The sequence below is a fragment of the Babylonia areolata genome, chromosome 18 (assembly GCF_041734735.1).
Source record: "Babylonia areolata isolate BAREFJ2019XMU chromosome 18, ASM4173473v1, whole genome shotgun sequence".
In the NCBI taxonomy this organism is placed as follows: Eukaryota; Metazoa; Mollusca; class Gastropoda; order Neogastropoda; family Buccinidae; genus Babylonia; species Babylonia areolata.
Genome location: NC_134893.1, coordinates 73579875 through 73603605, shown reverse-complemented (window position 1 = coordinate 73603605; position 23731 = coordinate 73579875). Strand labels below are relative to the sequence as shown.

General features: G+C 47.1%; 1 pseudogene across 1 annotated transcript in view; it reads right to left on the bottom strand.

Annotated features, from left to right (window-relative positions):
- Positions 1-6400: 6400 nt before the first annotated feature.
- LOC143293083 (uncharacterized) overlaps positions 6401-23731 on the bottom strand; it is a 30076-nt pseudogene continuing 12745 nt past the window's right edge. The window contains exons 2-4 of the transcript XR_013056726.1: positions 13821-14094; positions 12243-12365; positions 6401-8936 (exon numbers count right to left, since the gene is read on the bottom strand). The product of XR_013056726.1 is annotated as an uncharacterized LOC143293083 (transcript). The remainder of the gene's footprint in view (positions 8937-12242; positions 12366-13820; positions 14095-23731) is intronic.

Genomic DNA, 23731 nt, shown 5'->3' with positions numbered 1-23731 from the left:
CCCAGTCACAACTGGACACCATAGTGTGTCATTGTTAGCATGCCTCACTGCCAAGAACCCAGTCACAGCTGGATACCATAGTATTGGTCATTGTTAGCATGCCTCACTGCCAAGAACCCAGTCACAGCTGGACACCATAGTGTGTCATTGTTAGCATGCCTCACTGCCAAGAACCCAGTCACAGCTGGACACCATAGTGTTGGTCATTGTTAGCATGCCTCACTGCCAAGAACCCAGTCACAGCTGGACACCATAGTGTGTCATTGTTAGCATGCCTCACTGCCAAGAACCCAGTCACAGCTGGACACCATAGTGTTGGTCATTGTTAGCATGCCTCACTGCCAAGAACCCAGTCACAGCTGGACACCATAGTGTGTCATTGTTAGCATGCCTCACTGCCAAGAACCCAGTCACAGCTGGACACCATAGTGTTGGTCATTGTTAGCATGCCTCACTGCCAAGAACCCAGTCACAGCTGGACACCATAGTGTGTCATTGTTAGCATGCCTCACTGCCAAGAACCCTGTCACAGCTGGACACCATAGTGTGTCATTGTTAGCATGCCTCACTGCCAAGAACCCTGTCACAACTGGACACCATAGTGTGTCATTGTTAGCATGCCTCACTGCCAAGAACCCAGTCACAGCTGGACACCATAGTGTGTCATTGTTAGCATGCCTCACTGCCAAGAACCCAGTCACAGCTGGACACCATAGTGTGGCGTTGTTAGCATGCCTCACTGCCAAGAACCCAGTCACAGCTGGACACCATAGTGTGTCATTGTTAGCATGCCTCACTGCCAAGAACCCAGTCACAGCTGGACACCATAGTGTGTCATTGTTAGCATGCCTCACTGCCAAGAACCCAGTCACAACTGGACACCATAGTGTGTCATTGTTAGCATGCCTCACTGCCAAGAACCCTGTCACAGCTGGACACCATAGTGTGTCATTGTTAGCATGCCTCACTGCCAAGAACCCAGTCACAGCTGGACACCATAGTGTGTCATTGTTAGTATGCCTCACTGCCAAGAACCCAGTCACAGCTGGACACCATAGTGTGTCATTGTTAGCATGCCTCACTGCCAAGAACCCAGTCACAGCTGGACACCATAGTGTGTCATTGTTAGCATGCCTCACTGCCAAGAACCCAGTCACAGCTGGACATTCATTACTTCAACTCTGCACGTATCAGAAACTGCAAAAAGTCTGAAGGAAAGAAAAAAAGAAAAGAAAATTAAATAAATCTTTCATTCTCTCTCTCTCCCTCTTTCAAAGTACCAAATATCTGACAAGATTCTGTTGTGTATCTTTTAAAATAAAGCTTTTGAGGTAATGCTGGCATCAATGACTTTAAGCACAATGATCCTCACTGATGTGACATTGAACTGACAGAAAAAATACCAAGAACTCTCAACAACAACAACAACAAAAACAAAAAAATCAATCATCATTCTATTCGGTTAGTGTTACTGCCCAACAGAAAAAGGGAGAGGAAGAAATGAGACCCTAAAGAATCCATTCTTTCCCTCAAATAAATGATCCTACACAGTGCCAAAAAGAAAATAATAACCATAATGGACACATAAACATCCCACACCCTTCTATGTCTTGACCACATTTTCAGCAATAAAAAAAAGTCCAAACTCCCATAATGGACCTCACCCTCCACCATTCCTGTTGCAGCTGTCTGGGATTCCTTGAGTGCTGTTCCTCAATCGCTTCTACCACTCACTGCCTGACTGAGGCATACTGTAGAGTTAGGATAACAACATTTTTGGCTGTGTGAGAGTGTGTGTGTGTGTGTGTGTGTGTTTTCCAAGTGTGCAGAAAGGCAGGTGCATATGTGGAACGGAGGTGAATGGCTACAGACATATGACTGCTGGGAACAGGGGGAAAAAACTGCCAGCTGACTATATGCCCATTTTGGGGAGGGGGGTTGGGGGGGGGTATATTTATCATTCTCTTGACTGCTCAATAAATGTGACTGTATATCTACTCAATCAGTCAAATCAATGTTGCTTCATTTTCCTGGGTGTGTGAACAACACACACACACACATACATAAAGCTGTTCATGTAGTCAACACAATACAAAGGGAGAGAACACAGGTTCACAGCCGAAACAACTCTGTAAGTGCAAGATTTCAAAGAGGAGCCGTTCTGCCCACTCTTGCCAACCCAAGTGACCAACACAACAACATATACCTCAGTCAGTCACCAAAGGATGGGACAGAGTTCAAAGTGTCTCTGATGAAAACAACTAACCCAAACTGAGACACAAACTGCAGAGTAACATTCAACCAGAAAATAGAGACTGTGAAAAGAATTTCTGTAAGATGCTGTTTACACATATCATGATTCAACAGGACAGTTTATTCAGATCAAAGAGGTAGGAATCTGCACAAATGAAAGCAATCATCCAATTCTGCGGTTCACAGTTAACCCAGACAAGAGGAGAAACTGAAGGAAAAATAAATAAAGGACAAAATTCTTTTTTTTACAAGGGGAGGCGCGGTGGTTGTAAAGTGGAGGGCAATGAACATGAATGTCCCAAGTGTGGACCAGAGAAAGACAACACTGAAATCAGTAGGGGACAAACCTTGGGGGCTGTCAAACACCCTCAGCTATGACTGGTGGACAGACTGAACACTACCCCAAGACTTGATGATGTCAACAGCTATGACTGGTGGACAGACTGAACACTACCCCAAGACTTGATGATGTCAAACAACCTCAGCTATGACTGGTGGACAGACTGAACACTACCCCAAGACTTGATGATGTCAAACAACCTCAGCTATGACTGGAGGACAGACTGAACACTACCCCAAGACTTGATGATGTCAAACAACCTCAGCTATGACTGGTGGACAGACTGAACACTACCCCAAGACTTGATGATGTCAAACAACCTCAGCTATGACTGGTGGACAGACTGAACACTACCCCAAGACTTGATGATGTCATACAACCAACAGCTATGACTGATGGACAGACTGAACACTACCCCAAGACTTGATGATGTCAAACAACCAACAGCTATGACTGGTGGACAGACTGAACACTACCCCAAGACTTGATGATGTCATACAACCAACAGCTATGACTGATGGACAGACTGAACACTACCCCAACACTTGATGATGTCAAACACCCTCAGCTATGACTGGTGGACAGACTGAACACTACCCCAAGACTTGATGATGTCAAACAACCAACAGCTATGACTGGTGGACAGACTGAACACTACCCCAAGACTTGATGATGTCATACAACCAACAGCTATGACTGGAGGACAGAAGACTGAACACTACCCCAAGACTTGATGATGTCAAACAACCTCAGCTATGACTGGTGGACAGACTGAACACTACCCCAAGACTTGATGATGTCAAACAACCAACAGCTATGACTGGTGGACAGACTGAACACTACCCCAAGACTTGATGATGTCAAACAACCTCAGCTATGACTGGTGGACAGACTGAACACTACCCCAAGACTTGATGATGTCAAACAACCAACAGCTATGACTGGTGGACAGACTGAACACTACCCCAAGACTTGATGATGTCAAACAACCTCAGCTATGACTGGTGGACAGACTGAACACTACCCCAAGACTTGATGATGTCATACAACCAACAGCTATGACTGATGGACAGACTGAACACTACCCCAAGACTTGATGATGTCATACAACCAACACCTATGACTGGTGGACAGACTGAACACTACCCCAAGACTTGATGATGTCATACAACCAACAGCTATGACTGGTGGACAGACTGAACACTACCCCAAGACTTGATGATGTCATACAACCAACAGCTATGACTGGAGGACAGAAGACTGAACACTACCCCAAGACTTGATGATGTCAAACAACCTCAGCTATGACTGGTGGACAGACTGAACACTACCCCAAGACTTGATGATGTCATACAACCAACAGCTATGACTGGAGGACAGAAGACTGAACACTACCCCAAGACTTGATGATGTCAAACAACCACCACCTATGACTGGTGGAAAGAACTAAAGAAGAATACTGTAAGCCAACTGGTCCATCTCAACAAGTGTTGACACTTGGAGACCCCAGCACTCAACATCACCTTGAGGGCACTGTAAGCCAACTGGTCCATCTCAACAAGTGTTGACACTTGGAGACCCCAGCACTCAACATCACCTTGAGGGCACTGTAAGCCAAGTGGTTCATCTCAACAAGTGTTGACACTTGGAGACCCCAGCACTCAACATCACCTTGTGGGTACAACTACAAGCCAACTGGTTCACCTCACCAAGTGTTGGACACTATCTCCACAAGGTGAAACAGAGTGCAATCCCCCCAACCCCCAACAAGCCCAGTGTACAGCCAGCACGGCCTGCCCCAGACCCTGACTGCAGGTCAACAGCGGCCATGGTGGTGCCGGCACAATGCATACAGCAGCACAGTGTCATATCAGGAAACATGCATACCACAGCCCCCACAGCCCTCTCACTGTGATGTCATCACCAGCTGCATGTTTCTGTTTCATCAGCTGCCAGTTGTTCTCCCCCCCCAACCCCCCCCCCCCCCCCATCCCCCAGTCTCTTGGGGCAATGGTCCATGTGTGATGAGGCCCTTCCTAAATGCTCATATCAGCATAAGCAAGCTGCAACCTTCAGCTGTTTTTGTTTTGATTATGTTTTGTTTCACCAATATGGGGCCACCATTTCTGACTGATTTTGGGGTGGTTGTTTTTTTGGGGCGTGTCACTTTCTGTACCTCTTGACCAGCAGAACATTGTGAAATCACTACAAACTATGCCAATCAACATGAAATAAAACACCTAAACTGAAATTGGTTTACACTCACTGAAGAGACCTTTCATCTCACCTTTGGAAAAAGAAGGAAAATAACAAAGACGGTGACTAAACTGAAATTATTCTTCAAGATATTCCCAGCTGGAAATCCCCCCCCCTCCCCACAGTGTCTTAACTCTTCCTGGTGATCAATTCCAGTGGACAAGAGGAGGAAGGAAACCCAAATCAAACAAACAAAAACCCAATTTAAAAGACCCAAAGAAAAAAACACCCAAAATACAAAAGATAGAAATTCAAGCTGAATCTTCCTTTGTCAGAGTTCTTCCCACAAACATACACCATATCTACATGGTAGTGAACCTAGTGTTTAACAGCAGCAGACGGACTGGAGTAAAAACCTGGTGAACACCAATCCACTCTGATTTGTCACAATACCCTTTTCCTCTTTTCATCTGTCCCTAACCACCCCAAACGTCTGTTTTCTGCCACAATCAAGGTTCTCTGTCAAATTCAATACCACTGTGAGTACCTAGATATCTTGACATTTCCACCAAATTACTGAACTCGGAACTGAAAATAGAACATGGTTTTTATAGCTGGACACATTAACAGGGTTGGGTTGCACAAGCCATCACACTATACAATGCTAAGTTTGTTAAGCGCTCAAACTGTTCACAAGTCTATCGAATTACCATAGACATGGGTACATTCTTAACACTTAGCTACCTTAGCAGTGCCGAGATAATTCGTGCAACCCAGTCCTGAAAGATAAATGACGAACCTCCTTAGTTAAAAAATCAAAATGTCAGATCTGAAAGTTGATTTGTGTCAGATTTCATTCACTGAGAGTTAGTGTCACAGTTACAAATGACTGGAGTTAACAGGAAATGAGGAACAAAGTGGATATGAGGTGAGACAGTCCCAGGCAACACATCACTGCCAGCGACCACAGAGAAGCCAGCCATGTCGCTCCTCACTCCACATGGCCGTCAACCACCAGTCCCTCAACTCTTACCTTATATATCAACCCTCACTCCACATGGCCGTCAACCACCAGTCCCTCAACTGTTACCTTATATATCAACCCTGCACACAGCACTGGGCATCATACAACCCCTGCTCCAAACACACACTTTTTTGTAATCATAAAATAAAGAAAACAAAGACCAAAATTGTACATCATAAACAAAGATTCGAATCAGACCCCAACATGACAGCATCCAAAACTGTATTATGTACACACACAAACCTGCATGAAGACTTCATGCTAAATCAAAAAACGAGAGAAAGACAGAGAGAGAGAGAGAGAGAGAAACGTCTGTCAGATGTATGTACACAGCTGTTAATACAGGTGACGTGGACAGCAGAGACCTGACATTACCCAACAGGTGTGTCCTTCAGTTCAGTGAGGTTTTCCCACACCTCCACTGGCTCTCTCTGCTTGCTTCTTCATCCTCAGATCACTTTGTCATCAAATCCAGGGCAGTCATTCATTTTTTATTATCATGCCACAACTGGTTTTCATGACTCGGGGTCATGGTTTGGTTTTGAGATAAAGTCATCATTCATTCCAAGGAAATGGATGACAGCAACTGCATGTAGAACTTTATTCTGAACCATCATGAGAAATGAGAAATCAATCCATTATTATGTGATCAATCAGCTGTTCTCATCTATAAACACCCCCTCTCTTCACAAGGGCCCCCAAAAGGAAAAAATACAGCAATAAATAAAGAGATAAGTAGTAATAATGATGGTTTCTTTCAAGCAGTGGTGAGGGAGTTGAGGTGCCTGGACCTCCCTGTCACCGCAGTGCGTCACACTGTGTCACCCACCTCCACTGCCCAGTCTTCTTCACCACACACATGCCATGCAACTGTTCCAATGTCTGTCATTGTCATGCCTCCAACCCTCTCACACTGAAAACTCTTCCTTTGAGCAACCACGGGTTGAACAGTGTTCACTTTACATACATCTGAGCTCCAAAGCAGTGCTGAGCCACCGCAGCAAATTAAGCTGACACTGTCTCCACAATAGAAGTTTTAATGATCTCACCAAAGTTTTGAGAGACAGTCTCCTCACTGGACTGCTGCTGTGCTGGGAAAGAGGAGCTGGAGGAGGAGGGGGAGGAGGAGGAGGAAGAGGAGGAAGAGGAGGAGGGAGAGGAGGAGGGAGAGGAGGAAGCAGCCTGACTTTCAGGTTGCCGGACAGAGGGCGCGGCGCCGGCAGGGGGGCAGTTAGAGTCAGTGAGGGGGGTGCCATGGGGCCTGTGGGGGCAGTCCCCCCCCTGCCCCCCTGCAGGCTCCAGAGGTCCACAGATGGTGGTGGCTGGCTCCAGGGGACACAGGTCCTGGGAGTGGAAACTGTCCTGAGAACTCTGTGGACTGCTGGAGCCGGGCGGAGGGGGTGGGGGGGCCACGGCGGCAGCGTCCAAGGGCAGACAACTCTGGAGCGGTTCTGGTGTTTCCAGCCCGCCTGCGCAGGAGGGGAAACTCTGAGAAGGAGTTGAGGGCAAAGTGCTGCTTGTCCTTGATGTCTGCTGAGGGATCGGCAGGGTCCTCACAGCCCACAGTGAAGGCAAAGTCTGCCTTGGGGTGGGGCTTGGCATAGGGCGTAGCCGTGTCGTCATGGCGACTCTGCATGTGGGAGGAGATGGCTGGACACTTCTCCTTCAGCTGGTCCTGCGTGGTGTTGGTCATCACTGCGTACGTGGAGGGTGACGTCAGCAGGCTGTAGGTGCCAGGCTCTGTCTTCCGCCCCGCCTCCCCACCCACCTTCACACCACCCCCACCGCTGGAGGTGGAAGCAGCAGCAGTGTCAGCCAGAGACAGAGAGGACGACCATGTCTGTGAGGAGTGGGAGGGTGCGGAGTGGGCAGGGGGGCCGGCCAGCGTCTCCTGGCTGCTGACGTAGGAGGACAGGGACTGGATGGGGCTCAGCATCTCCGAGATGGGCTCCAGCTTGAAGGAGGAGTGAGGTCCTGACGATGACAGAGTCATGTACTTGCCCTTGTCGGCAGCGTGGGCGCCAGGAGAGTGGCGCACATTGACTACAGAGGGCAGAGGGGGATGCTGGGAGGTCATGCTGCTGGGGAGGAGGGAGGAGGGGGAGGGGAAGGACACCAGGTTCTGGTAGGACTTGGAGTAGCCCCCCCCTGTCCGGCTGTAGGTGGCATGACCCGGGGTCAGAACCTCGGCCCCACAGCCCTCCCCCAGGTCGGTGTAAGATCCCTCCTCCCCGTCAAAGTGGTACAGGCTGCTGCTGGTGTCCGCGCTGTACACCTCCTCCTCGGAGTCGTTGAACAACAGGACGCGGGGCATGGGGGGCGGGGGCTGGTGGGGGTGGTGGATGGGGGGTGAGCCCAGGTAGCGCTGGTTGCCGTGTTCTGTGGCCGCTGCCAGGTGTGCATGCTGCACGTCCTGCATCATCACATTGCACACCTCCGTGTTCTGGCAGTCGCGACAGCTGCCCCGCTCGTTGCTGTTGAACTGGCTCCAGTCCTCACTCTCCTCCTTCGTCTTCACCCCCACCACCCCTCCACCCCCACCACTCCCTGACCCCCCTCCCCCCGCACATGCGGGGCTGCGCTTGGACTCGGCGTCTTTCCGCTCCAGCTCCAGCCGCATCAGAGTGTGGATGAAGTGCGTGCGGACGCGAATGGGGTTGAACTCGATGCGGCCAGCAGCGTTGCCGCAGCCATCCTTGGTGCAGCCACAGGGGAAGGAGAGTCGGTCCACCTGGCACTTGATGCCCGCCTGGCTGCAGGCGCACGTCTCGGGGTCACAGAACACCTTGCAGTCACAGCCACACTGGTTGCGAGAGATGCGGATGTCCCGGCAGTCGTCCTTCTCATCCCCCTCGATCTTCTTGACCCCCGCACTGCGGAGCAGCATCCGACGCTGGCGAATGGGCAGCGGCTGCAGGAAGTAGTAGTCGTCGTAGTCACTCTCAGAGTCTGACCCCGAGGACACGTCCGGCAGGTCCTCGGCTGCCAGGGCCAGCAGGGGGGAGGGGAACAGCTTGCCCTGACGCTGCTGTTCCATCACCATCTGCCGGTGAACCCGCTTCTTTTCCTTCACGTGGTCCTTCAGCGAGAACTTCTTCTCAAAGCTGTGCTGTCTCGACATGCCTGAAACACACACACCCTCTTTTCAGCATCACTGACATACTCAATTGTCAGCTGCAAAGCTCTCAAGGAAAACTGTGTCCAGTAATACACAGATAAACAGTGGCATTATTTAACCCTTTCAATGCTGACCAATTCTGCTATGCTTTATGCTGAGAACAATTCCAGAAAAATGGAAAATCCATATCCGTAATCTTAGTCTGTCATATTTCCCAAAATATTGAAGACAACATTATAAAAAAGTATACATCACTGTGCTACATTACTACCCCTAAAAAGTACAATGCAACTGACACACGAAAACACCCACACTCACACACACATTTTTTATCATAACATGCTCCCATCAGTTAGTCAACACGTCACACAGACAGAGACAGAGACAACAGAACAGACAGACAGACAGAGAAAGAAGAGGTCAAGGTACACCTCCCACTGTCACACAGCCACACACACTTCACAACCACTGCACATGCTGCAGCATCAAGGCAATTCATTCTTCACATTCTTGCTCAGCATACAACTTTTCCACAATGCTGGGCAACAGACACCAGCATGGTATTTGGACGTACAGCCAACATCATCACAGCATTGGCAACTTGTGTTTTAGGTTTCAATCAATGGTGTGCAGGTTATTCATTCACTTCTGCTTCACTTGTGTCTTTAAATGTGCTATTTTTCTGACCTGAATTGTCTTCTTTCACCTGATGATGTGTAAGTGCATGGTGCTCAGGGAAAAGTGTACTGAATATTCATCTCTTTATTATGCATTTATCTGTTCACCAGCATAAGAGTGAGCCTAAAGAAAATTTTCCATCTTACTTGTTTGAAGCAGATGACAAAGTATTTTGAAGTGAACTGACGTATGTAGTACAGGTGCAATGGCTGTGAAAAAGAAATGTGGCAAGGACTGCATGTGGCAGAGAGAGACAGGAGGCTGTGACAGACAGGAGGCTGTGACAGAGACAGGAGGCTGTGACAGAGACAGGAGGCTGTGACAGAGACAGGAGGCTGTGACAGAGAGACAGATGGCTGTGACACAGAGACAGGAGGCTGTGACAGAGACAGGAGGCTGTGACAGAGACAGGAGGCTGTGACAGAGAGACAGATGGCTGTGACACAGAGACAGGAGGCTGTGACAGAGACAGGAGGCTGTGACAGAGACAGCAGGCTGTGACAGAGACAGCAGGCTGTGACAGAGACAGCAGGCTGTGACAGAGAGACAGCAGGCTGTGACAGAGACAGGAGGCTGTGACAGAGACAGCAGGCTGTGACACAGAGACAGGAGGCTGTGACACACAGACAGGAGGCTGTGACAGTGACAGCAGGCTGTGACACAGAAACAGGAGGCTGTGACAGAGACAGCAGGCTGTGACAAAGAGACAGGAGGCTGTGACAGAGACAGGAGGCTGTGACAGAGACAGCAGGCTGTGACACAGAGACAGGAGGCTGTGACAGAGACAGCAGGCTGTGACAGAGACAGCAGGCTGTGACAGACATACAGGAGGCTGTGACAGAGAGACAGCAGGCTGTGAAACAGACAGGAGGCTGTGACAGAGAGACAGCAGGCTGTGACAGAGACAGCAGGCTGTGATAGAGATAGGACGCTGTGACAGAGACAGGAGGCTGTGACACAGAGACAGGAGGCTGTGACACAGAGACAGATGGCTGTGACAGAGAGACAGATGGCTGTGACACAGAGACAGGAGGCTGTGACACAGAGACAGGAGGCTGTGACAGAGAGACAGATGGCTGTGACAGAGAGAGGAGGCTGTGACAGAGAGACAGGAGGCTGTGACAGAGACAGCAGGCTGTGACACAGAGACAGGAGGCTGTGACAGACAGGAGGCTGTGACAGAGACAGGAGGCTGTGACAGAGACAGCAGGCTGTGACACAGAGACAGGAGGCTGTGACACAGAGACAGGAGGCTGTGACAGAGACAGGAGGCTGTGACAGAGACAGCAGGCTGTGACAGAGAGACAGATGGCTGTGACACAGAGACAGGAGGCTGTGACAGAGACAGGAGGCTGTAGACAGGAGGCTGTGACAGAGACAGGAGGCTGTGACAGAGACAGGAGGCTGTAGACAGGAGGCTGTGACAGAGAGACAGATGGCTGTGACACAGAGACAGAAGGCTGTGACACAGAGACAGGAGGCTGTGACACAGAGACAGATGGCTGTGACAGAGAGACAGATGGCTGTGACAGAGAGACAGGAGGCTGTGACACAGAGACAGGAGGCTGTGACACCGAGACAGGAGGCTGTGACAGAGACAACAGGCTGTGACACAGAGACAGGAGGCTGTGACAGAGACAGGAGGCTGTGACACAGACAGGAGGCTGTGACAGAGAGAGGAGGCTGTGACAGAGAGAGGAGGCTGTGACACAGAGACAGCAGGCTGTGACACAGAGACAGCAGGCTGTGACAGAGACAGGAGGCTGTAGACAGGAGGCTGTGACAGAGACAGGAGGCTGTGACAGAGACAGGAGGCTGTGACAGAGACAGAGACAGGAGGCTGTGACAGAGACAGGAGGCTGTGACAGAGACAGGAGGCTGTAGACAGGAGGCTGTGACACAGAGACAGCAGGCTGTGACACAGAGACAGGAGGCTGTGACAGAGACAGAAGGCTGTGACAGACAGGAGGCTGTGACAGAGAGACAGCAGGCTGTGACACAGAGATAGAAGGCTGTGATAGAGAGACAGGAGGCTGTGACAGAGACAGCAGGCTGTGACAGAGACAGGAGGCTGTGACAGAGACAGCAGGCTGTTACAGAGAGACAGGAGGCTGTGACAGAGACAGGAGGCTGTGACACAGAGACAGGAGGCTGTGACAGAGACAGGAGGCTGTAGACAGGAGGCTGTGACAGAGACAGGAGGCTGTGACAGAGACAGGAGGCTGTAGACAGGAGGCTGTGACAGAGAGACAGATGGCTGTGACACAGAGACAGATGGCTGTGACACAGAGACAGGAGGCTGTGACAGAGACAGATGGCTGTGACAGAGAGACAGATGGCTGTGACACAGAGACAGGAGGCTGTGACACAGAGATAGGAGGCTGTGGCACCGAGACAGGAGGCTGTGACAGAGACAACAGGCTGTGACACAGAGACAGGAGGCTGTGACAGAGACAGGAGGCTGTGACACAGACAGGAGGCTGTGACAGAGAGAGGAGGCTGTGTCAGAGACAGGAGGCTGTGACACAGAGACAGATGGCTGTGACACAGAGACAGATGGCTGTGACACAGAGACAGCAGGCTGTGACAGAGACAGCAGGCTGTGACAGAGAGACAGATGGCTGTGGACTCACCCAGGGTAGACCCTCCTTCGCTGGGTACACAGGTGAAGCCCTGCTTCCTTGGAAAGTAGTACACTGTCACGTCCGTGAACTTCACGTTCTTCTTGGAACGCTTCTCGGGCGGTGGCTGCCCAACTAGGTGCAACAAAGCAGCCAGCACAACGTGTTAGAAATATACCATAACCAGTAACAACGTCATTTAACTATGTGACACATACAAGACTATCATCACAAATAAAGAAAAACTTGTACAAGTGTTTTATCACAAAGAAAGAAAAACTTGTAACTGTGTTATCACATAGGAATAAAAACTTATAAAAGTGTGTTATCACAAATAAAGAAAAACTTGTACAAGTGTGTTATCACAAAGGAAGAAAAACTTATACAAGCATGTTATCACAAAGAAGAAAATCTTGAAGTGTGTTATCACAAATGAAGAAAAACTGATACAAGCATGTTATCACAAAGGAAGAAAATGGTTACAAGCATGTTATCACAAATGAAGAAAACGGATACAAGTGTGTTATCACAAAGGAAGAAAACTGATACAAGTGTGTTATCACAAAGGAAGAAAAACGGATACAAGTGTGTTATCACAAAGGAAGAAAAACGGATACAAGTGTGTTATCACAAAGGAAGAAAACTGATACAAGTGTGTTATCACAAAGGAAGAAAAACGGATACAAGTGTATTATCACAAATGAAGAAAACTGATACAAGTATGTTATCACAAAGGAAGAAAAACGGATACAAGTGTATTATCACAAATGAAGAAAACTGATACAAGCGTGTTATCACAAAGGAAGAAAACTGATACAAGTGTGTTATCACAAAGGAAGAAAACTGATACAAGTGTGTTATCACAAAGGAAGAAAACTGATACAAGTGTGTTATCACAAAGGAAGAAAACTGATACAAGTGTGTTATCACAAAGGAAGTAAACTGATACAAGTGTGTTATCACAAAGGAAGTAAACTGATACAAGTGTGTTATCACAAAGGAAGAAAACTGATACAAGTGTGTTATCACAAAGGAAGAAAACTGATACAAGTGTGTTATCACAAAGGAAGAAAACTGATACAAGTGTGTTATCACAAAGGAAGAAAACTGATACAAGTGTGTTATCACAAAGGAAGGGAAAAAAACCCAACACAGAGAAGGCACTGACATGGAAGGCACACACAAAAAAGAAGACAAAAAGTGAAGGGGAAAAGACAGCACCAGGAAAAAACAGGACAATAAAATGCAAACCACTTGGCAGTGACTACTTTCAGAAAGAAACTGAACACCACAACTATCTCAAATCAAGTTGCCTCTTAATATATAATAAATGACACCTTTTGTGGTCTATGAATTAAAGCAGAGCCCACTGGGACCGTTTCAGGGCTGAGACTCCACTTTCTGTCGGATACCTTAGGTTTCATAACACATGACTCAAAACACATGGTGAAATCACCACAAAGGTGTAATTATTGTTCATGCTATCACCACAGTCAGGAATTCAACAACACTAACAGTCAAGCTACTCACAAACCTGGTTCCTACAGTTTTCATGCGGGGCACACACACACAAACTAAAGTGGCACTCACCAGTGGAAACAGAAACATCGGCACTGCTGTTGGTAACACTGCTGCAGTTGCTGTCGTCGCTCTCAGACTGGGCCGAGTTCAAATCCTCGCCACTGTCCAACTCTTCCAACTTGCGCTTCGGCATGTTGACGCCAGAGGTAGCCAAACGACACTGGTGGCAAGTCTACAAGCAGCAGCTGTGCTGGATGATGGCCGGTGTTGGCGACGTGCAGGTGGTGTCAGCACACTTCCATCCCTGGTGCCAGTCTGTCTGTCTGTCCACCACCGCTGACAACTGCAACAGGCAGACAAGGGGAGCTGATCAATGACGACCTTTGTCATTCAGCCAGGTAAAGGGAAAGAAAAAAAAAATCATCTCTGTCATCCATGTCAAATGAAATGAAATGAAATCTAACCCTGTTGCTTTCAAGTTACAGCCCTACTGAAAAACTGCCATCCACACACCAGTCTTTTTTAAGCAAAGAAAAAAAAAACACAAAAGGAAAAAGCAAAAGCAAACCCCCAAACCTGTCATCAAGTCTAGACAAAACAGGGTCAAGCTGACATGTTTGCCTGTCTCTCCTTCCTCCTTTCTATTTCCACACACACGGCAGCAACAGGCCAGGTCCACAATGATACATTTGTCATTCCAACACAACCACAACACAAAGGATAAACATCACATGCTGTGCTTGTAACCTGAACCATGAAACAAGGTAAATGACAAGGAAACTGGACAACATGTCTATAATGAAGGAACATTTTTTTTTGTTTTTGTTTTTTGGGTAGTCTTATTTGTTCATAAATATAGAAAAATGAAAACAAAGACAAAGAACACAGCAGCAAGATCAAATGAACAGAATATCAGTTTGGAAGACAAACTATCAAAACTTGGTCTATTCAGAAAATAAACTGAACTAATCTCCTGCAACCTGAACTTAGTCACTATTTATTTTCTCTTCTTGCATTTGTCAGTCAAGAACTATGATTCTGGTGGGTTTTTAATGACAATACCACTGTTCAATCAAGCCTGATGAACTGAACTGCAACATGAAGACATAGACCTCCAATCAACGATGTCTTACTATACAATAGCTTCCCCACTTAACAAAATAAGTGCAGGGAAAGTAATGTTTTGGTTGAGAGTTTTTGTCATGTATGGTGTACCACCACTTCAGACGAGTAGAAGACACATCTCCAAATTCTAAAATCAATCTCCAAATTCTAAAATCAAACTGTAACAATACACAAGGCACAGCAAAGACGTACATGCATGAAAAATTAATGATCAACAGCACGTCAAGCACTGATGACTAGATCACTGTCACTTCTACAGTCTGGTGGAAAGTGATGGAGCCCTGAAGGCCATGATAAGAACTATATTGACATGTTGCATCATCTACTTTCTGGTCTGCTGCTGAGCTGTCTGCCATTTCATTGTCATCAGTGGGATCATTTCATTTCTTTTCCCTGCCAGGAATACCATGTGCTGAAGTGCCACCTTATATAGTTATAACCTTTTAACATCATGTCCAGGTTGGGAGATTAACCTCAATACAATTCTGTTTCACAACAGCATTTTGACAGATTTTAACCGTGTATTATGTGCACATAATCCTGAATTACATGGGGCCAAGTTGTGAGAAAAAGTATCCCATACTGTCTGTAGAATACACTTTTTATCGCACTGGGATGACACTGAATATCAGAAGCCACCAGCTTGTCCTTTCACTGTTGTCAAACAAAATAAAACAGTATCCTTCAGAAAATACTGATAGACTGTTCTCACCAATACTACAAACATTCCTAATGTCGATTACTGGCTGAGTATATGTGGATGGACTGCTGGGTGTCAGTTGAAACTTTGATCTGACAGCATGGAATGTTACACACAGCGTCTACAGCCAACCTTCACAGGTGTCTCATCGTCACACAAACCAGTGAGTGAAACAGGTGGATGAGCTATTACTGTGTGCCATTCCACACACAGCCTGTGTGTCAGCTGTCTCCTCTGTTCACAGCACTGGCCAGGAAACCCCTTCCATTTCCCAATGTCAAGTTCTCAGTGTGACACAGCACATGGACAGTAAATGGCCATCAAACAGAAAACAGGTGGACTGAGAAAAATTGACATCTCTTGCCAGGACTTCATAAGATGCTGATGATATTGCAGGGTTATAAATTCTAATATTTTGAAAACCAGTACAGTACCAGAATATTAGCTTCAGTTTCAAGGAGACATCAAAGTGTGCAGACCGATCCATATAATGATTTATGTTACAATACATTTGCTTTATTTCTTTTCTTTTTTGTTTTGTTTTTTGAATAGATGATAACTGACAGGAAAGACAAGGTATACATTTCTTTCTTGATTTATATTGCCCACTGTGCAAGTCTAACCTTAACTGTGATGAATGTCCATAGTTATGACAACATCCTCAATATCAGTGACTGTCTTTTGATCATAAAACTGTTTCAAATTCTACTGCCATGACATTATTCAGTCCTGTTTTTATATTTATTTTCTGACACAGATTTCACCAAAAAAACACATTTTATAAATGGATGCATCAAAGCTTTAAAGCTATCCCCATAACTAAACTGGGGTTCATGTATTTGTCTTTAAAAAAATTCATTTCAAATAAAACATGTTAGGAAAAAACAAATAAAACTGCATGCAGGAAAAAAATACAAAAAAATGGGTGGCGCTGTAGTGTAGCGACGGCGCTCTTCCTGGGGAGAGCAACCCGAATTTCACACAGAGAAATCTGTTGTGATAAAAAGAAATACAAATACAAATAAATAAATAAAAAAATCAAAAGTGTGGCCAATTCAAGAATGCTAAGGCTATGATGTTCCATACTGATGCAAATATTGCGCCAAAATTTCTAACACAAACAGGAGTACGATCATGTAAGTGTAACATACTTAGAACACTATTATCTTCACCAAAAAGACAACCATTTGATAACATGGCTGTGAAACTGTGTGTGTGTGTGTGAGAGAGAGAGAGAGAGAGAGGGAGAAGAAGAAAAAGAGAGAAGGGAAGAGAGGGGGGAGGAAGAAGAAGAGGGGGAGGAAGAAAGAGAGGGGGGGAAGGGAGAGAGGGAAGAAAGAGGGGGGGGAGGGAGAGAGGGAAGAAAGAGGGGAGGGAGTGGAAGAAAGAGAGGGGGGAGAAGAAAGAGAGAGGAAGAGAGGGGGAGGAAGAGAGAGGGGGGGAGGAAGAAAGGGGGGAGAAGAGGGAGAGAGAGAGGGGGAGGAAGAGAGGGAGAGGAAGAAAGAGGGGGGAGAAGAGAGAGGGGGAGGAAGAAAGAGAGGGGGGAGAAGAGAGAGAGAGAGAAAGAAAGAGAGAGAGAGAAAGAGAAGGGGAGGAAGAAAGAGAGAGGAAGAGAGAGAGAGAGGAAGAGAGAGAGAGAGGGGGGGAGGAAGAAAGAGAGGGGGGAGAAGAGAGAGGGGGGAGGAAGAAAGAGAGGGGGGAGAAGAGAGAGAGAGGGGGGAGGAAGAGAGGGAGGAAGAAAGAGAGAGGAAGAGGGAGAGGGGGAGGAAGAGAGGGGGGATAAGAGAGAGAGAGGGGGGGAGGGAGAGAGGGAGAGGAAGAAAGAGAAGGGGAAGAAGAGAGAGAAAGAGAGAGAGGGGGAGGAAGAAAGAGAGGGGGGAGAAGAGAGAGAGAGAAAGAGAGGGGGAGGAAGAAAGAGAGGGGGGAGAAGAGAGAGAGAAAGAGAGGGGCAGGAAGAGAGGGGGAGGAAGAAAGAGAGGGGGAGAAGAGAGAGAGAGAGAAAGAGAGGTGGAGGAAGAAAGAGAGAGAGGGGGAAGAAGAGGGAGGGGGAAGAAAAGGGAGGGGGAAGAGAGAGAGAGAAAGAAAGAGAGGTGGAAGAAGAAAGAGAGAGGAAGAGAGAGAGGGGGGGAAGAAGATAGGGGGAAGAAAAAGGGAGGGGGGGGAGAGAGAGAAAGAAAGAGAGGGGGAAGAAGAGAGAGAGAGAGAGAGAGAGAGGGGGGGGGAAGAAGAAAGAGAGAGGAAGAGAGAGAGGGGGAAGAAGAAAGATACGGGGAAGAAAAAGGGAGGGTGTGTGTGTGTGTGGGGGGGGGGGGGATAGGGAAGCGAAGGAAAAGGGTGAGAGGGAAGGAAGAGGGAGAGGAAGAAAGGAAGGGGGAAGAAAAAGGGAGGGGGGGGAAAGAAAATAGAAGGAGGGGGGGAGGGAAGGGAAGAAAGAGAAGGAAGAGAGAGGGAGGGTGGAGGGAGAGAAAAAAAGAGTCAAGTATGAAAGTGTGAAAGGAGAGAGCCCAGCAAGAAAGGCCTGGATCCACAAGGGCCAGGCAGGCAGTCAGCACTGGGCTTTCACATGACCTGTCCTGTCACCACCTTCCTATCCTCCCTCTTCCCTTCCCTCGTCCTCCTCTTACCCTTTGGTTGGCTGGTCACCTGGTCCCTCACCCTGTCTGTCCCTACATCCTGTGTCCATGCTTCAACACCCTCTCCACATTTACACATCACTGACATCCTGTGTCAATGCTTCAACACCCTCTCCACATTTACACATCACACAGTACTGACATCCTGTGTCAATGTTTCAATGCCCTCTCCACATTTACACATCACACAGTACTGACATCCTGTGTCCATGCTTCAACACCCTCTCCACATTTACACATCACACAGTACTGACATCCTGTGTCAATGCTTCAATGCCCTCTCCACATTTACACATCACACAGTACACACATCCTGTGTCAATGCTTCAATGCCCTCTCCACATTTACACATCACACAGTACTGACATCCTGTGTCCATGCTTCAACACCCTCTCCACATTTACACATCACACAGTACACACATCCTGTGTCAATGCTTCAACGCCCTCTCCACATTTACACATCACACAGTACTCACATCCTGTGTCAATGCTTCAACGCCCTCTCCACATTTACACATCACACAGTACTGACATCCTGTGTCAATGCTTCAACACCCTCTCCACATTTACACATCACACAGTACTGACATCCTGTGTCCATGCTTCAATGCCCTCTCCACATTTACACATCACACAGTACACACATCCTGTGTCCATGCTTCAATGCCCTCTCCACATTTACACATCACACAGTACTGACATCCTGTGTCCATGCTTCAACACCCTCTCCACATTTACACATCACACAGTACACACATCCTGTGTCAATGCTTCAACGCCCTCTCCACATTTACACATCACACAGTACTGACATCCTGTGTCCATGCTTCAATGCCCTCTCCACATTTACACATCACACAGTACTGACATCCTGTGTCAATGCTTCAATGCCCTCTCCACATTTACACATCACACAGTACACACATCCTGTGTCAATGCTTCAACGCCCTCTCCACATTTACACATCACACAGTACTGACATCCTGTGTCAATGCTTCAACGCCCTCTCCACATTTACACATCACACAGTACACACATCCTGTGTCAATGCTTCAATCCCCTCTCCACATTTACACATCACACAGTACACACATCCTGTGTCAATGCTTCAACGCCCTCTCCACATTTACACATCACACAGTACACACATCCTGTGTCAATGCTTCAACGCCCTCTCCACATTTACACATCACACAGTACACACATCCTGTGTCAACGCTTCAACGCCCTCTCCACATTTACACATCACACAGTACACACATCCTGTGTCAATGCTTCAACGCCCTCTCCACATTTACACATCACACAGTACACACATCCTGTGTCAATGCTTCAACGCCCTCTCCACATTTACACATCACACAGTACTGACATCCTGTGTCCATGCTTCAATGCCCTCTCCACATTTACACATCACACAGTACTGACATCCTGTGTCAATGCTTCAATGCCCTCTCCACATTTACACATCACACAGTACACACATCCTGTGTCAATGCTTCAACGCCCTCTCCACATTTACACATCACACAGTACTCACATCCTGTGTCAATGCTTCAACGCCCTCTCCACATTTACACATCACACAGTACACACATCCTGTGTCAATGCTTCAATCCCCTCTCCACATTTACACATCACACAGTACACACATCCTGTGTCCATGCTTCAACGCCCTCTCCACATTTACACATCACACAGTACACACATCCTGTGTCCATGCTTCAACGCCCTCTCCACATTTACACATCACACAGTACACACATCCTGTGTCAACGCTTCAACGCCCTCTCCACATTTACACATCACACAGTACACACATCCTGTGTCAACGCTTCAACGCCCTCTCCACATTTACACACCACAGTACTGACATCCTGTGTCCATGCTTCAACGCCCTCTCCACATTTACACATCACACAGTACACACATCCTGTGTCAACGCTTCAACGCCCTCTCCACATTTACACACCACAGTACTGACATCCTGTGTCAATGCTTCAATGCCCTCTCCACATTTACACATCACACAGTACTGACATCCTGTGTCCATGCTTCAACGCCCTCTCCACATTTACACATCACACATCCTGTGTCCATGCTTCAATGCCCTCTCCACATTTACACATCACACAGTACTGACATCCTGTGTCAATGCTTCAACGCCCTCTCCACATTTACACATCACACAGTACACACATCCTGTGTCCATGCTTCAACACCCTCTCCACATTTACACATCACACAGTACTGACATCCTGTGTCAATGCTTCAACGCCCTCTCCACATTTACACATCACACAGTACTGACATCCTGTGTCCATGCTTCAACGCCCTCTCCACATTTACACATCACACAGTACACACATCCTGTGTCCATGCTTCAACGCCCTCTCCACATTTACACATCACACAGTACTGACATCCTGTGTCAATGCTTCAATGCCCTCTCCACATTTACACATCACACAGTACACACATCCTGTGTCAATGTTTCAATGCCCTCTCCACATTTACACATCAAACAGTACTGACATCCTGTGTCAATGCTTCAATCCCCTCTCCACATTTACACATCACACAGTACACACATCCTGTGTCAATGCTTCAATGCCCTCTCCACATTTACACATCACACAGTACACACATTCTGTGTCAATGTTTCAATGCCCTCTCCACATTGACACATCACACAGTACTGACATCCTGTGTCAATGCTTCAACGCCCTCTCCACATTTACACATCACACAGTACACACATCCTGTGTCAATGCTTCAATGCTGTCTCTAGTAGTACCTCCCAAACTATTGAAGGTAACAGAAAAAAACACCAAGCAGCTATCAACACTCTCATTAACAATAATCTTTATATATTGCAACTTGCACTTGATCACTGATTAACACACTCCCATCAACTTATTCACAACACACACATACAGACAGACATAGTGAAAACAGGGAAGGATTGAGAAAGAGACTGAGGGGAGTGGCGGGGTGAGGGGGATAGGTCAAAGCACCCCACCCCCACACACCCTCTCCTTCACTCCACCCAACACACTTCACCATCTCACATGCAGGAAAATCAAGGGAGAGAATTCTTCTTCCTTAGCAGACGACTTTTCAGCAGAAAGAGAGTTATTTGGATACACATCTACCTAAAAACAGGATACTACCCCTGTTGTAAGATCTGCACTGTCAACACACAGCACAGTTAAAAAGAATTTTAGTAAACATATGCAAGTTTTTCACATGTGTAAGAGTGAGAATGTTGTGTCAGTGTGCACAGTGCATGCGCATGTGTGTGTGACTGGTGTGTGTGTGTGTGTGTGTGTGTGTGTGTGTGTGTGTGTGTGTGTGTGTGTGTCCACATTAATTTCACAACAATGTACACGACCATGACAATAAAATCCTATTTTTTTCACATTGATCTTTCCTCCCCCTCCAACTCTTCATCTCAGGTAGACATCGTCACACACACATACACACAAACCACCTCCTGATCTGGCCTTTCAGTTCTGTTTAAAAGGGGGGAAAAAAAGAGAAAAAAAAAGTATAGAAGAAAAAAAAGCTGTAGCAGTAGATTGCTGCCAATCCCCTGTTTCCCAGCCAGTGAGCCAGCAGCAGCAGCAGCAGCAGCCAGTGATTGTTCCTTTACCAGGACCCCATCACTGGCGGCAGCCACAGAAAAGAGGAGAGGGGGAAAATCAATAGACCGCCTCACAGCACTGCACACACTGCCTCCATCACCCCTTCCCTCACAGGCTGACAGCCCTCCCCCCTCCCTCCCTCCCTCTCCCCTCTGCTCTCTCTCTCCCCTCTCTCTCTGGCTTCTCACAATGTGGAACAAGTATGAACAGATATAAAAAGCGCATGATGCAAGCCATAACATGCCCGCTTTCAAATCTCACACCCACACAATCTTCAGCTATGACACACTGCTTTGCATCACTAATACCCACTTTCAAATCCCACACCCACACAATCTTCAGCTATGACACACTGCTTTGCATCACTAATACCCACTTTCAAATCCCACTCCCACACAATATTCAGCTATGACACACTGCTTTGCATCACTAATACCCACTTTCAAATCCCACACCCACACAATCTTCAGCTATGACACACTGCTTTGCATCACTAATACCCACTTTCAAATCCCACACCCACACAATCTTCAGCTATGACACACTGCTTTGCATCACTAATACCCACTTTCAAATCCCACACCTACACATATAATCTTCAGCTATGACACACTGCTTTGCATCACTAATACCCACTTTCAAATCCCACACCCACACAATCTTCAGCTATGACACACTGCTTTGCATCACTAATACCCACTTTCAAATCCCACACCCACACAATCTTCAGCTATGACACACTGCTTTGCATCACTAATACCCACTTTCAAATCCCACACCCACACAATCTTCAGCTATGACACACTGCTTTGCATCACTAATACCCGCTTTCAAATCCCACACCCACACAATCTTCAGCTATGACACACTGCTTTGCATCACTAATACCCACTTTCAAATCCCACACCTACACATATAATCTTCAGCTATGACACACTGCTTTGCATCACTAATACCCACTTTCAAATCGCGCCCACACAATCTTCAGCTATGACACACTGCTTTGCATCACTAATACCCACTTTCAAATCCCACACCCACACAATCTTCAGCTATGACACACTGCTTTGCATCACTAATACCCGCTTTCAAATCCCACACCCACACAATCTTCAGCTATGACACACTGCTTTGCATCACTAATACCCACTTTCAAATCCCACACCCACACAATCTTCAGCTATGACACACTGCTTTGCATCACTAATACCCACTTTCAAATCCCACACCCACACAATCTTCAGCTATGACACACTGCTTTGCATCACTAATACCCGCTTTCAAATCCCACACCCACACACATAATCTTCAGCTATGACACACTGCTTTGCATCACTAATACCCACTTTCAAATCCCACACCCACACAATCTTCAGCTATGACACACTGCTTTGCATCACTAATACCCACTTTCAAATCCCACACCCACACAATCTTCAGCTATGACAAACTGCTTTGCATCACTAATACCCACTTTCAAATCCCACACCCACACAATCTTCAGCTATGACACACTGCTTTGCATCACTAATACCCACTTTCAAATCCCACACCCACACAATCTTCAGCTATGACACACTGCTTTGCATCACTAATACCCACTTTCAAATCCCACTCCCACACAATCTTCAGCTATGACACACTGCTTTGCATCACTAATACCCGCTTTCAAATCCCACACCCACACACATAATCTTCAGCTATGACACACTGCTTTGCATCACTAATACCCGCTTTCAAATCCCACTCCCACACAATCTTCAGTTATGACACACTGCTTTGCATCACTAATACCCACTTTCAAATCCCACACCCACACAATCTTCAGCTATGACACACTGCTTCGCATCACTAATACCCACTTTCAAATCCC